General features: G+C 39.3%; 1 protein-coding gene across 4 annotated transcripts in view; it reads right to left on the bottom strand.

The window, feature by feature from the left end:
• The window catches only part of TBL1X (transducin beta like 1 X-linked), a 199859-nt gene that overhangs the window by 125404 nt on the left and 57681 nt on the right, over window positions 1-16774 (bottom strand). For 3 of the 4 annotated variants that reach the window (XM_027785671.2, XM_005229452.4, XM_055803184.1), the window contains exon 2: window positions 15686-15758. The exons of the other annotated variant lie outside the window; for it this stretch is intronic. The gene's annotated coding sequence lies outside the window, so the exon portion shown is untranslated. The remainder of the gene's footprint in view (window positions 1-15685; window positions 15759-16774) is intronic. 4 annotated transcript variants of the gene reach the window in all.

Here is a 16774-nt window from a genome sequence, read left to right as displayed (position 1 = left end):
CCCTTCCTCTGAAGAAGCCAACTCTTGAAGCAGACCGGCCAGAATGACAGTGCTGAATGACAAATCTGCAAGGACTAAAGGCAGGCAGCTACCTGGAAAGAAAAAGGATTCTTCATAGTGTATTTATAAATGCTAAATGGCCCGGGAAACTGCTGAGAGATTTCTTATGCTCAGATCCTCATTTTCTCTTGCATGGTCATCCCTGGGACAGCTCTGGAAAACAAGGCAGCCATTTTCTCATAAGCTGTTACACTCAGCAAACCAGATTGAAGTGCTTGATAAGCTGCTGTTCTCTTCCGTGCCTGCAGCGATCCGAGGGGAAAAACAACCCATCACCCACAAACAGGTACAACCACAGCCATTTCTGTACTTGCCTGGTATGAGTCAGGGTGCAGCAGTGCAGATGGGGCTGGGGGAGGGGGGAGGGAGGGAGGGAGGCGGGAAGGAGGGAAGGATGGGGAGGCCTGGATGCGAACACATCAATATGCATAGCGAGTGCCTGCCCTATGCCAGCTGCTGATCCTACAGTTCATCCCTGCAAAACCTTACCAACCTGTGAAATAATGCTGCTTCCTTACACTTCTGCCTTTCCAAAAAATTAGCTGCTGCTGTTAGAAAATACTTTGCTTTTGCAGAACCTGTAGGTCTAAGATACTGCCTTGTGCACGGTATGAAAAACGGCTCCAAACCTTGGGGTCAGGATGGGAAGGAAGTGATTGTAATGAGCATGAAATTTAATGTGCAGACACACACACACACACACACACACATATATGTGCACCTGTATGCATGCACATACATGACCTAATTTTTGTAACCAACGTGGCTGTAAGCAACCTCTCTCACATGTAAGTAACCTCACTCAAATTGTTTGGGGACCAGACTCTCAAAACCACTGAGCACCCCAACAGTGTACAAAACTGGATATTCAAAATAGCTGATCGCTTGAGAATATAAAGGTCTGTACCCACATCTAAAGCAAGAAGCCATGATACCTACACTTACATCTACTTTTGTTTTCTATTATAATCCTCTTTCTTGTCATTTTTGTAAATCTCCCTATTTTACAGCAGCGTTTTGAAATTGACAGCAAGAATCCCTGGGCACAGGGAGATGCCTTTTTAGTCCCATGGAAAATGTGTTCAGACTTGGCTATGCTCAAAAACTGCTGGGGAAAAAAAATCCCACATAGTTTTCATCAGCTAAGACTACTAAAAAACAGCTGCTGGGTTCCCCCCACTATACCATGCGTGCTGCCCACCCAGCCCTGGCTTTTCATTTCAACACGAAGTCAGGCTCCAGCCAGCCCCCAGCCGGCCGGCGGCTCTGCTGGGTCACCCAGCCAGGCCTGAAGGAAGCCCAACTGGTGGGGGACACACATTTGGTCACTTATGATGGCTTCTGCTTGACTGGCATAAGCATGCTGCACCAGGCCCATTCTCTAGCCAGAGGCTGCACAAACAGAAGGTGATTCCCTGGAGCCACCACAGCTGCCACGTCTCAGGCTCAGCTCGACCCACAGAGGGTCCTGGCAGACCCACCTGGCTTGGCTCTGCTGGTGCAAAGGCACGCTTAATTCATTACATCCAGCATAGCCATCCCTTTCCAATGGCTGGTCCACAAGAGACAGCAGTACAATCCTGCTACCTAAGGTACTTGGGTAGGTAAGCTTTAAGAGAGTTTGTCACACAGTGCCAACGGCCAGAAATCCCAAACCTAGGAGCAGTGTCAATACTATGTGTTTTTAGCACTACACCTTGGAAGTTTCCTTTCCCTACAGAAAACAGTAAAACAGCTATGAAGACTACACATAAAAGAAAATGGCATTAAGACTGCAAACCCTAAATATGAGAACAGCACATCCAAGCTGCCAAAATGTAGGGCATCTCCTCTTCCTTGCTTCCCCTAGCCAGAGGCACAGCCTTGCTCTAACCTCTCCCTTCCCACCACCCCCGCCCCTGCTGGGCTCTGGGCAGCTCCCACCACTGCCCACTGCTGCTCCCACCTTTGGCAAACAGCAGCAGCTGAACTCTGGCAACACTAACAAGGATGTTTCTTGCCCTAGTGCCTGCTCCAGCTTTTGAGCGCAAGCATTAACTTCGCCCCTGTAACCCTGACATTTGTACTTTCATATGTGCTTGCTAAGGCTGTTGTTAAATCAAGATGGTACCCAACCTACCATTCCTAGTGCCACCAACTCTATAACTGTTTCCCAGAGTTACTACATTACTTCACATGATGCTTTGCAATGGGGCTACCATAAAGGATGGCAGTAGACCAAAGGTGACTCTTGCTAGCTTTACAGAATCCCAATAAGACAGAAAGTTTGAATAAACACAAGGGAGTGCCTGTCCTTCAAAGACATTACGCCCTCATCTGTCACAAAAACTACTGAAGCATGGCCACATTCTGCATGACTAGCTGATGAAGAACCACTTTGTTCTATGACCACTGATTTTTACTGCGTAAAGTAGTAAGTCTTGTTTTTCTGCCAAGTATACACACACCAAGGCATTTTTTAATATCTTTTATTTTGGAATGCAGGATACTGTAAGGTTGAGAGTAGAAAGTTTCCTCACTCCACTAAAATTCCAAGTATGTAAAACCACAGCTCTATCAATCATGCCATCTGTGCTAGAAATGCCATTCTTTCCTCTCTCTCTCTCTCATTCTCTCTCTCCCCCCCCCCCCCCCCCCCCCCCCCCTTTTTTTTTCCCGTCTTTTTGCCATGGTACTATTGTATCATGTGCAGGTGGTAACGTCTAAAAATATATCACAGAAGAGAGATGTAAAACCAGACTACTCCTTTTCTTGATCAAAACAGTAAGTAGAAATGGACCCATGCTGACCTAGCTCATACCTCCTGGCACTGGAGGTTTTTTCACTAGACCAGCAATCCTTGTGCTGAAATGCAGTTTCCAGAAGGGAAGCACACAGTTCTTCACACCTGTTTGATACCATCAAACCAGATAAAATGGCTTGATCTCTTCCAGGAAGGATGGAGTTCAGTGGTGGAGCAAGGAGTCAGACAAGCACCATATGGCCAGAAGGGAGGGAAGACAAAAGCAAGGGCTGAACCATCTCTCAGCAGCAGCAAGAGTTACACTGGCTCAGCTGTGTTGTCTAATCAAGTATTCTAAATCAATTAAGACTGAAGCCAATTTGTACACATGAATCTTTGTATTTGTAAATGAACCTAAGTATTTCACAGTAATATTCCATACAGTTTAATTCCTGTAGTACATCGACTGGCTGAGCTCATTAGCCATGAAAACATGCAGTTTTATCAGGCAAGCTTTTGTCCAGCAACACAAAAAGTGAGCAGTGAATGAATGAACCCCTCCCTGCCCTGTAATACAATGGTCCCCAATGCAGGAATGTCGGTTAAGGTCAGATAACAGTAAAGGTGCTCTCTGTTGTTTGGAACTGTCACCAGGTTCAAGCTCCAGCCTGCTAAGGCCTTTTTATAACGTCATCATCATCATCATGAGAGAGTTTATTGACATCAGTCATCTGGTGGTAAGACCACCAGTGCTCCTAAATGATTCTCACACATCTTCCCAAAATATTAAATTTCTCAAAGGTTTTAAAGAGAACAGAAACCCACTTTTTTTGCCTGGAGAGCATTTCCCCAGGTTTTTATTTGGGTGGTGATGTTCAAGCAGAGGCAGGGTGGCTGCAGACACCCACTGAGGTAATTCTCCACACGTGCCTGCCTCGCCTCTCTACACAAATGGCTGACTCACTTGTCATTCAGTGGCCCATGATGGCAAATTTTAGCCCAGTTCTAGGCAGAACAGATCCGGCAATGGTTTGCTTTAAAAAGAGTGCACAGCAAAGTAAAGCATTTCAGCAGTGACTCAGTGTTGTGTATTAATAGCCAGCCTAAGCTTATTTAAGGCCCTACTGTTGCCATGTGTCAGGGGCAGGGGCTGGATCAGACTGTTGATCTGACTGAAAGCTCATCTCACAAATAAAACCATTCTTCAGCACTGCGTGGCAGCACGACGACAGAGCTGACAGCACCCAGGGAGCAGAAGCACGGGTCAAGAAGGGGAGGGAAGGCAGGATGGGCCCTTCGGGAGCTGTTGCATTTGAATCATCTCAGGTCAACTGTGAAAAGCTGGGATTCCCTTGGCCCACAGGAGGAAACAGAGGCCGTGAAGCTGCTGAAGTTGCAAAGAATTGGGCCCCACATGCAAGTCTTTATACCCACCGTGCAAAGTGAGTGGAACAGAAAACAGTGTTTATAGAAGCATCTTGTATACTTATTCTGCATGCACATAAATACCGGTGTGCAGAAATGAGGAGAATCAGCTCCCCGTATATGCTTTTGGTCAAATTGGAAAGCACAGTGAGGTGAGAAATAGAAAGAGTCACCATAATCTGATTAGCTGTGTAATCAAGACTAAACTGGGAGATCAATAAGGGAAACTATAAAGGAGGGTTTTTCCCATTTTCTCTCCAGCATACTGTGCTGAAAATCTGGTGAAAATCTAATGGGATAAAGTAACAGATGGTAGGTAGACACCCAGGGGACATGGAATATGTTTAAAGACAATACTGGCTAACACTATGATTAAGAGTATATAAAATATCACAAGCCACTGAGTTGACCTAGCATTTAAGTAGTAAGGCCATAAAGGCCTTAATATTCTAGGTTAGACTTAGATAGTTTTATAGATACAAGACAAATAGGAAGAACACTTACAAAAAGGCTCTACGTTACACAAGTATCTGGGCTATTTAAGGGAATGGCTCTTGACTGTGTCTTGAGAAACGTGGCAAACTCCATGAATTCAATACAGGATAAAATAAAAAGGACTAGCAACTAAATTAATCAGCAGAGATGTAACAATAAATAATGGACTGAATCTACTGAAAACTTGGGTTATGTTTCTGGAAACATATGTTCTGGGAACAGAACAAGCCACCAGTGGAGCTGAGCAAACCATTATCATCTGGGCAACCTGAAGCCTACCTGACAGTATATCATTCTACCAGGTCTGTAAGGACTCTGGGGAAAAAAAACTGTATCAATTCCCATCCATTTTCTCAAACACAAATACATCAATAACTTCCAGCAAAATCTTCCACGTAACCCACTGTTCTTCCAGTTAGTACACATGCAGGAGTACAGATTGCAGTCTGTAAGATGAACACACAAGCAGGCCAGCTCAAAGTAGCCTCTCATGCTCAGGCAACACTTTCATTTTTTTCTTGGGTATGGTCCAGTTTCCTATACCAGCCTAGTGAAAACTACGGTGGTCCCGTGTCTTCCAAATATTTGCCAACAATTAAATAATAACTATAAACAATACAGTCCAGCTGTAGAACCGCTTATGTCTCCATAAAATAAATAAACATTATATATATGTAAACTCCAGAAATATACAGATAGATGGATATACACACACACACACTAGAGTTTTAAATGGAGTAGATGTAAACAAATGATATAAAAAAATATAAACCAATGCTGTATTATTATAAGCCAGTTATTTATGTAGATTTATTTTAAAATATGTCTGATTGCATTCATAGCACCAATGAAGAGAACAGTAATGCACTAAACATCATTAAACACTTAAACTAAAATTTCTCCTTGATCACCCCTTCACAACCACTTTGACTCCACTTTGCCACCCCAGACAAGAATAACCACATGACCTGAAGGTCAGAAAATTCTTACTCCATTATGAGAGCAAAGTGAATAATTTCCAAAAGCAGAGCCCTCTCCCATGCACAACCCTGCTTCTGGCTCTCCCATCTCCGACTGGCACTAATTTAAATTAGGGGATTGGTAGCTTTAGCACTTCAGCTGATATCAATTACCATTATATCATGCAAAGCACTCCCTAAAGTAATCAGGAACCAAGCTGCTTATGGAAATAGTGTAAAAACTGCACCAGAATGAAATAGAAGCCAGTATAAAGCAGAGACACAACCAGCCCCTCTGTAAGAAAAAAAAAGATTTAAATGGGCAGCTGCATTCTGCATCAGCAGAATAACAACCACTTCTGTGAATGGTTTTAAGGTGCATATAGAGGTCACTGTCTTCCACAGATTGGGTTACTGGAAAGCCAGTGGATAGTAACTATAGCAAGGAAGCAACAGAGTACTGGACTGCCTTAAAACAGCTGAGGAGAAACAGAATAAGCCAGAATGAAGCCGACTCTGATGCAGCTTCAGAGCAGGCATCGTCCTCTGATTTACTCACAGCTAGCTCTTGAAAACTTTGCAGTGTTTTTACAACCATAAAATCCAATAAAACAAGCCCCAAAACACACTATGTTTTTTTATTTTTTTTTTAATCCTAGTCCAGGAAAACGGTGAGAGGTAACGAGCTTGGGCCCAATTAATTATGATACAAGGAACGGACAAGAAACACACACTTAGGAAGCCTAACTTGTAACAGCCATCTTTCATTGTTGTGCTTGTGTCTGTTCTTGGTATATACCCCCTATTTTGCCCAGATACAAAGTATGTTAAGGATGCTTAAACCAGTACTTGTCCTATAGGTCAATGCTTGCTCAACTGAGGAGCCAGCTCAAGTCATTCAGGGCCCACCTTGCACATACCGAAAGGGCAGATACAGATAGGCTTCCTGGCACCCTTCCATCCTACAATTTCCTACCGCTATTATACTGATCATTCAAATCTAATTTTAACAAGCAAGCAAGCCTTCTGCTGTCAGCAACCATTGTTACAAGACAGAAGGAAAAGACTTTAAACAAATTTTCATGCTTTTCAACATCTGCGTATTTGTCTTGCTTTTGTTTCTGGAGAGGAGCACGGAAGAGGAAAATAAGGGAAGCACTTTCCCAGGTAGGGAGCTAAGATGTCAGTGCTGTTGCTTCCCATTTCCCAAACAAGCCGAATTTTTCCAAACAATACATGGGTAGCAGAAGGGTATTATTAATTTAAGAACCAATTCACTAAATTTAGACTAAAAAGTCTAAAAACCATGCTACACTAACAAAGCGATTTTGAAAAACATATTCCCCTAAGATCACATAAAAATAATGGGTTTTGTTTCAAAAATATGAAACATTTTCCACATGCTTTGGTAAAATCAAGTCCTACACAGCCACAGTATTTATTTTTTTAAATAACTAGCTATATGCATCTCTTCACAGCTAAGTCTGTGTGTAAATGAAACGCCTCCACCAGTTCAGAAAGAATCTAAAAATTTCCTTCATTGTATACTACCTCACAAGAAGACACCACTGACCATGTTTCTAAGTGTTAGCATAAGAGATCAGAAAAAACAGAAGAATTTGAATGTTCTTCTACCTATTTTCAGATGGCTTTCAAAAGCGAAGTCAAAACAGAATAATGAAGAGTTGAGTTCATTAGTCGCACAGCAGAAGACATCATCCCATAAAATGTGCATTGGTAGTGAAAAGTTGCAAGGGGTAAGATAACCACTGAACATGATCAGTTCTGAAGATTATCATAGAAAAAGGACATAAACATGGTTCCAATAACCAAGGGTAAGACAACATCCATAGAAAAGTCATCCTGATAAGGAAGAAACAGCTCAGTTTGTTCTGAGTTAAAACACAATCAAGTTAGCTATGTGGCACATCCTGCTGTTTATAACACATAATCTTAACAGAAGATTAAAGCCATCTGCAGGTCTCCTAAACAAAACAAATGCTATACTGTGGTGCTGAAATATGTAAGGTGCTTCCATTACCTAGAATTCATATATTAGAAGGCTATTTTTACATTGGAATGGGAAATATCTAATAGCATTTAACACTCTTAACAGGTACAGAAAATATTACCTGTGTAACACACTGCCTAGGTTTTACAGCCTGCATAAAATACACCGTTACACTGTTGACTGAATGGCAGTAGTCAAAACATGGGGGATCAAGTCCTCTTAGACATTACCGAACATCCACAAGGTATTTAATTTGATCTCCTTGTTCAAGTGAGGGGCATTTGCATTCATTCACATTCAGCAAATGATTAATCTAAGAAAGCTAAGATTCTTGTCATTTATCCGTTTCTCCCAAACTCCATTTGTTCTTCTATGGAATTATGGCCATAAATAAAATGTTGCATTCAAACGCGCTGTGATACAGCCAGCCAATTTCACTGCAGATAAAGGTCAAAGAAAAAAATTATTAAAAAACAAAATAACTTTTCCTTTGTTCCAAATTCTCTATATAAAACATCAGTGCCAAGCATTCAAGTAAACCCTGAGCGTCGTTCAGTCCTTACTGGGCTCTTAAACAGGCTGTACGTTTTATCTGCCATAATAGCAGCACTGGGCAGAAGGCATCATTTTTGGAGCAGGACAAGTTACTGAACTATTTCTTCAGTTTCTTGTACATTAACGACTGTGTTGCAGCTGTCACCCAGAAACATATGACCATCCTTCTCAGCTAAATAATCTGCATGTAAGCCCTAACCTTAACAGTAGACCTTCATAAGCATGAAGACAAAAAGAGACCAGTACATTATTTAACTGGGTTACTTCAACAACAGAAGTTTTACAACTCAAACATACAATTCTTGCATTATACCTAACTTTGAAACATTGCAAGAAATCTGTATTTTAGAAATTCATCTGAACAGGATGTAAAAATTTTAGCTAATGGACAATTCCTCACCCCAATTTCAACAATTTTGCAGCATTAAAATAGCTATGAATATTGGCGGAGTAACAAAATCTGTTTCCTGTTTGATTTTTCTACCTTTAACTTATTTCCAGTGCATCTTTATTTCCCTAACTTCCACACAAAAGAGCCTTCTCATATCATAAATTTTCACACGCTTATTACGAGATGATGACCAACTCACAATTCCAGTCTCTATTTAACAAAACAGATTAGATTTTCTGTTTCCTACCAAAAGATGAGCTCTTCCAGAACTTCCAAACTCTTTCTCTAATACATCCAAACGTTCTGAGTTTCAGGTATGAGTACTGCTCCTCCACACTGCACCTCTGTACTAGTTAAATATTATCCATTCGATATGATGGCAAATACACTTTTTACATGTTAGTCTTACAATCCTACATCAAAACATAGTATCACTGAATGGTAGATTTACATGCAAGCTGTACAGTATGGCTGCAGCGCACCTCAAGATCCACAAATGAAAAATTCTGAAGGAGGTTTAGATATTATGGGCTTGCACAGATGAAAACAAAAAGACATCACTTTGCTATTCCTCATCACTATCTTTACAACTGAATAGTGCAACATGAAATAGTAAACTGAAAAGCACAGTAAGAAAACTTAACAACTAGAATCACCTGGAGATCTGGAATAGGGAAACAGGAGAAAAATGCTGGTATTTAGTCCAGAACGAGGATGTTCAGGAACAGCTCAACATAGCTTTTTTCAGTGACTAAAACTGGAGGCAGTAACTGCTGGATTTGCTTACAAATTCAGCCAGTGTTTTAGGGACAGGATGCAGGACAGGCTTCTGCAAAAGCAGGCAAATACTTAAGCATGTGTTATTATCATACAGTATTAGCAGAGACATAGCTCTGTACATATGGTTTCAAAGCACAGGAGATACTGCATCCACTGCTTTCCTCACCACAGATGTGCACACAAACCACTAGGCTGTTCTGGACTGATGCTTAACATTGACTGGATAGATTGGAAGTTGTAGGGAAAAGAAGGACATGGGACTTGATGCAATGAAAGGTAACATAGAAATACAAATGGAAAGTAACAAAGAGATACTACTTGGGAAAATGCAAGATATAACACATTTGATATATTAAAAAAAAAAAAGTTAGGAATAAGGAAGGAAAGGAAAAAGTGCACTGAGACATAAATTAAGTAGGAGATATCATGGACAGCCAAGCTACATAGTAGAATTTAAAAAAAAAGAAAATAATCAGAAATCATGCTAGTAGATAAAAAATATATCCTCTATAAATTTAGGAGGACCTGGACTCCTGAATCTCCTGGTTAAATGGAGAGGAGTCTCTGAAAAGCAAAACCATGAAGTAGTGACTTGAGTAAAGACTGACAGATACATTTGTACAGGTGAAAAATGGCAAAGTGGGGCAAAGAGAAAGTGGGGTAATAGTTTACAAATATCTAAAGGAGGAATCTGCACAGCAGAAAGAGGAAAACATTTTTTTATCAGATATGGAAACTCAAGGAGGAGTAAATGGAAATTTTTGTTGGGTTTTTTGTTGTTTTTTTTTTTTAATGGAAAATATTGAGTGATTAGCAGGAAAAGCTTTTTGGAGGGGAACAAATGTTGACCTGTGAAAAAACTGCCAGAGGGAATACTGCAAAGCTACTGTTGGACAAAATAACAGAAAATGCGCTGATGGGAACAGTCATGTATCAGCAAGGACAAACACCCTGGATGATGCAAAAGACCACTTCTTAGTATGCCTATCTGTGCACCATGCATATTGTAAGTAAGATATACTACCTGAAAATTTGTGCTTCCTTTTTAATATAATGCTAATGTACTTTATCACTGATTCTAACAGGCTTTAATAGGAGGAAGCATATATTCAATTATTTTATTACATGCTTGGAATATAAATGGCAAGCATCTGCACTCTAGTTTACTCCTTCCGTCCTCACCTTCTCATAAAAAAAGCAGTGGCACAGTTCAGCATTCAAAGCAGCCCTCCCCAGCCCAGCTGCTTTCTTGGCCAGTTTGCTGGGATCTATATATCCAATCTAATTATTTTGATTCTCATTTCCAACCCTATCAGTGGTGCAGTGGTGCAAGAAATAAAAATGCCAGTCTCTTGAATGTGTTAGAACCTAAGAGCTAAAAGCTACTCTTTTGCAGAAGCATCACTGTGGCCCAAAGCTCCTGTCACCATGCAATTTAAGTTCAGTGTTCTGGGTGTGACTCGAAAGCCGTTTCCCAATGTACCAATATTGAGCATTTCATGTAACATTTCAGATATGCTACAGGTTGTTGCATCATCTTGTTCTGTCACAGTGTAACCGACTAACAAAACCCAGCAATGCTTCAGTTTAGTTTTTGTCTCTTTTTAAAGGCTTCCTTAAGTAATTCTTCTTTTGTTATTTTCCCCTTTGTTTTCTTAAAAGGGAAAAAATAGGATCATACCAGCTTATCTTCCCTTAAGTGATCAGAAGAGTCAGTAATACTGCCAAAACACCTACTATCCTCTCAAGTCAGGGGGATCATATGTTGCTCACTAGCTGAATTCCCTTGGGGGTCTTTTCCCTGACTATGTGCTTTCCCCCTCTTGAATTACAGTGTTACTTAGATTACTAATGCCTCAGCACCACCAAAAATATTCCCATTCATTTCCACAGCTTTTACAAATATGGTAACATGATTTGTGTTTCAATATAAGCGTCACCATTTTACTTTTTATTATGAATATCATATGTTTGGCAAGCTGTCTGACCTTCCTTATGATGATGAATGCCACAGCAAACAATTTGCTGTATCTTTAAAGAAATGGCCAATTCAATTACATTACGCCAGAAGCTTTCAAATCCCTCTCTGCCAAACGTCTTTGCTATATCCTGCCACAGACAGCCGATTTGTATTCCAGCACAGTAGGACACTTGTTTTATTGAAGCATACAGTTCTAGTTAGGTACCATCAACAGAGCACTATTTCAGTTCTCCAGCTCTATGTTCCTTCCCACTGCCTCTAGCCTCAGTTATTAGGATTTTCAATTTTACTGACCAAACGTGTATGCGTTACTAATTACATGCATGAAATCCAGTAGTTATCGACTGCTACAACAAAATACATTAGTGACCAATTACAGGAGTTCTTGGCAGCAATGGTTATCATTTTAGTGGATTTAATCATTGTACTTAAAGTGAAGCTTGAGATTCCCTTTGAGATTACACCACTAATTGCTTCTGTTTTGCCAGTTACTGCATGAGCTGGTTTGCAAAAAGGATCACTAAAGATGCTTTCTAAATATTGAAGAGCAGCAGATGAAGCCTCCTGTAATGACACCCCCCTCCCCCAACCACAGTGTCAATTAATTCATACCACAATGCCAACTGCCGATACGTATCCCCCTTGTCATCCCCTCTTCCCTTCTCATTACTAGTTATTTGGGCAGACAACAGCAATACAGCTGCACTGCTGTTCACATGAATTTGCATGACATTTATTTATATTGAGAGTTGAGAATATTACACTTTAAAAAAAATACAATTTTCTCCCATCTTCTGTGTTTGCAGAGGATGCTACTTGTTATTATTATAACAGCATGACCGAACGACCTTAGACCTTTAAGAAAAAAAACCCAAAATAACAACCTAGGCAAAGTACATGACTTATTACATGCACAACACCACCATAATAGGTTCCACTTTCCAGGAATCTCTAAAAACAAACACTCCCCCTCCAGAGGAATTTGTAATATAACATATTGTTCTTTAAAAGCCCACGTCTACTTCCAGATCCCCACTAGTGATGAATTATCTGGTTTACAGCCTCATAAAGTGGAAGTGTCTATATATTTCTATGCTGAGGCCAACCACAGGACTTTGGTACCTTTCAAATGTAGTGATAAACAACTTGCCAAACACCAATGAAAGGCTAAGACACATGGCTTCAGGCAAAACAAGGAGATATAATTTCATCAACATTTTAGGTCTAATCAAAATAAGTTGTCTTTCAAAGACAGAAAGTGTGGGGGAGGGTTGCAACGACAGTTCTGTTAGATGTCTGAGAACAAGGTATTTTAATAAAATAGTTTAAATAATTTTTTTTTTTTGTTCCTTTTTATTAAAATTTCAGGTTCTGGAGCTTTCCATTGCTCAAATACCACTTTCTGAACAACAACAGAAATATTAAATAAGAAGTATAAAACCCCCCAAAAATCCTCATCGAAAAATTTCTCATGAGATTACAAAACCTTCTAGAATTGTTTCATCAAACATCAACTTTTTTAGGATTTCAGTAGATGCTAAATTGATACAACTCTAATTAGAAACTTAATTGCACTCTGTGAGAGAGATACTGTAGAGTTTTAAATCCCCAGAGACTTCTAGACTATGAACAGCAGAGCATATGACATCTTTAAAAACTGTCAGAAACCATACACTATGATTTACAAAAATAATAACAATCTCCCTGAAATTAACTGCTAAAACAAGAGCTTTGTCCTACAGTATCAATAGGCTGTAGCAACAGTACCAGTTGGCTTCACTTCAGCCTCTAAATACGGTATAGGCTATTATCTACTGATCCCTGAAAAAGAACATAATGCAATACACAGAGGGTTGCATCACGGGTACGTCTTTTCTTGCTTCAAAACCAAATGTAGGTTTGTACAAACACATTGATCTTTCCAGAACACCAGGGACAAGAAATGCTATGTGCAGGATGCTCTCAAAAACAAGGCCAGGTCATTTCCATGCTTAACAGAGAAAATCTTGCCCCAGGGAACTGAATTTCAAGTCTGAATGAGAAAATGTGCAGGTGATACAGTAACTACAATAACTGGCAAATAATAAACTGGATAAAACCACCTAAATTAGAGATCAATCCTATATTCATAAAGGAACAGACTACACAATTTAATTGGATTATCCCCATCTCTTAGTTCAAGAGTTCTTGACTTCTGCCTTCCTCACAACACTTAAGGACAATATTCAAGTAAAAAGTAACGTAACACTCACAAGGTATCTTTGTCAAGGCAGGAGTCACTACACCTACAAATCCTCAAACCCAGCAGAATGACCACCTTTCTTTTGTATGGGCAAGCTCCTGTCTCACGTACGCAAGCACGAAATTTAAACTGTAACTGCACCTGGAGTTTCTAGTGCTTCCCTCCAAATGAGCAAATGGGAGCAAGACAGAAGAAAACACTCCCAAAATGAACAGCTGAGCTTATGTAGCAACCAGAATACAAAAGGTCAGGAAATACCTGTCTTTCATCACTGTCAAAAGCAATAGACTAAAATATGCAGAGCAGGACTGATAACACAGGAAATGAATGAAAACATTTGCTACATGTTAGTATAGAAGTTAAAAGAAACAACGCAAAAACCTCTCTCAAAAGTTCCCTGCTGGATTTAAAACAGAGCTGTTGAGCCAATTTTGAATTCAAAACATGGTACTGTCATTTAAGAATACTGAACTCTCCTTCAATAAATCTTACACCTTCTTACTAGTCCACAGACCTAATTCCTAAAACCATACATAACGAGCACAAGTATAACAAGGCATAATATTTACAGGAACCAGAACTTCAATGAGAATGACAAATACACTGGAAAACAAGAAGTTACTTAGAATGCAGTCTCAGGCATTTGTGCTTCACCCCGTAACTTACAAGTCAAGGAATAATAATGCTAAATGCTGCCATGATGCATTTCTGAATGAATTAAATCTTATGTGTGTATAGCTCACAAAGCCTGGCATACTTTTAAATTGCATATTTAATTCTCTTTAATATCCAAAGCAATGAGAGACTTTTTTTGTCTACTACTCTATCATGAAGAGATAAAACCACTGAATACTATGGCAAAACAAACACATTCTTTCACAAAGTGACACGACAGATATCAATTTGTAAGTTCATGCATTCAGTACAAGAATATGATTAAACCACAGCACAGATTTGGAATAAAATGAACAGATAACAAGTTTATATCAAGAGACTCTGAGCTGATAAGTAGAGTTTGTAAAATTTAATGTAGATACCAGTAAGGATATTCAACTTACTGAAGCATCCTAAAACTAAACAATTCTTTTAGCATGATAAATACCAGAAAGGCTCCAGCTCTGGCAGTTGTTTCAGAAAACTCAATTAACTTGCCCATTATTAAAAACATGTTACCAGTAGAAAGAAATTTTGTGCTATACTATACTTATCTGTTCATTAATATTACATGCCTTTCATATGTGAGTATGTATGAATAAATGAAAATGTTAAATAATACAACAAAGTACCTTTTTGACGCGTAAAATAATTTATTGTAACCAGAACAATGCTTGGCTTGCCAGAAGAGGAAGCTAGGTGGATAACTGAAAAATATTCTTCCTGCCTTTTCAGAAACCTGTGTAGGCTAGGTTTGGGACTGGGGACCTTCGGATGCCTAGGAATGTCTGCCACATGCCCTGGCAAAGCTGGTGAAGAAAAGCTGTCCCTGTCCTATTTTAAATGGAAGGTAATCCAATTGCTTTAGTTGGAAGCAAACCTAACCAAGACAATAGCTTTTGTCTCAAACAACCTGAAATGATCATTCACCCTTTCCAAGACAATCACGTTAGGCCACCACAAGGTCATCTTCTCTGCCTTTGTCCTCTGATGGCCTCATACTTAACCTGGCCTCTTCTTAGGAATTCAGTCCTTCTGAATCTCAGTGCCTTATTATGATCACAAACCAGCAAGATCAAGTTTAACTTTATGAAATAGAGAAGTCATTCAAACTCAGAAATTAGCCTCAAGATAAATAATTAAAAAGGTGAAATACTAAAATACCAAGAAATCCTGCATATAATCTATATTTAATTTTATGGAAGCTTTAAGGGTAGCAATAAAAACCAAACCTACTGCAAAGCACTGAAGGCTCTGCACCTTTTAGCTAGCCCTGGTACTTCTAGAACTTTTCAATTCAAAAGCCAAGGTATTGTCTCACGTTACAGACTGTAATTAGGCACAGAGGTTGTGAAAAATATTTAACAGTTTTAACATGTAAAGCCGATTTCCAGCTAAGCATTCACTTACTCAGGTGCAAGAACAGTCAAGATCCCCAGTTTCCCCCAGATTTTCCCTTCAGGCCAGTTTTATCCTTAGGTACCTGTGTACAATAAAAAAACAAAGAAAAAAAAAATTACATAACTCCTCGTAAGTTCATCTCTTGATTTTATCAACTCCCATGGCCCCAAATTGTCAACAATTTAAAAATTTGGATCTCCAGCTTTTCTAACAGGATTATTTCCCATCAATTTGCTTAACCAGAAGCAAACTCGAAGCTTTTTTTCCCCTGCAAAAAGACTGTGTTTTATTTGAGCAGTTCTACATATATATATATTTTTTTAGACCCAGCACAACTTAAATGAAAGAGTTTTCTGTGAGAAACCTCATGTAAATTCAAACTGGTAGAAAGTGGGATTGCATGACTTAGGTATATTTCATCACTTGTTTTTAGGAGTACAGACAGCAACACAGTTAAGGCTTTGTTAGCCACAGATTTAAACTACCTTAAAACTGTTAACATGTAACAAGAAAGTCCTACATACTCAGTTATGACTTTAAAAATTGAAAGAAGGTTCGTGTACAGGTGCACTGTCACTTAGTTAAGGAGAAGCTCAAAAAATGAAGTTATGCTAGGTTCTCCAAGCACTAGTATGAATTAAAGAAACATTTTCAAAATGTGCTATTCAACCATATAGAATTGATTTTTGCAAACATATGGAGTTCCAATTAAACAAGTGTGGCTATGCTGACACAAAAGTCCACCTGCATATATTCAAAATTACAGAATTAGACCATCTAATTTAGAGCAGCTCATCTAACAATAACAGTAGAAAAGAACTGCATTTGATAGAACACAACCACTGAAACTAGTCTCTTTAAACAGTAACTGCAGCTTTACTTTTGACCATGGTCAGAATATAACCAGGTAGAGATGGAATTAGTTCCCCTAAAATACAATTACATCAGATCAAAAGAAAATTATTTTTCATCTTCTCCATCTGCTCATGCAAATAAATATATAATTGGAAGAGTAAGCAAGGCACCATTTTTCAAAGAAGATTTTACTGAAATCAACAGAAATTAAAAAACTGACTATGTTTCCTAGTTTTTAAGTTT

This window comes from Falco peregrinus, chromosome 4 (genome assembly GCF_023634155.1).
Source record: "Falco peregrinus isolate bFalPer1 chromosome 4, bFalPer1.pri, whole genome shotgun sequence".
Taxonomy (NCBI): Eukaryota; Metazoa; Chordata; class Aves; order Falconiformes; family Falconidae; genus Falco; species Falco peregrinus.
The sequence above is the reverse complement of the archived record's forward strand: the minus strand, read 5'-3'. Positions and strand labels throughout refer to the sequence as shown.